A 203-nucleotide genomic window follows, 5' to 3' on the forward strand; every position below is an offset into this window, starting at 1 on the left:
AGATAAAAAAAAATCATCTCTGAAGAAGTTTATAGCTGCAATATTGCCTTTTTTTTTTCTTTTTTCTGCGTGGAGGACTTGCGTGCTGCTGGTGTGGCTGGGCAACGGTCGGTCATTGAATTGTTAAGGGTTGGAAAAGACCTTTAAGCTCCTGGAGTCCAACCCTTAACGCAGCTGCTACACCCTGAGCACCCCATATCTGT

This window comes from Apaloderma vittatum, unplaced genomic scaffold (genome assembly GCF_000703405.1).
Source record: "Apaloderma vittatum isolate BGI_N311 unplaced genomic scaffold, ASM70340v1 scaffold32856, whole genome shotgun sequence".
In the NCBI taxonomy this organism is placed as follows: Eukaryota; Metazoa; Chordata; class Aves; order Trogoniformes; family Trogonidae; genus Apaloderma; species Apaloderma vittatum.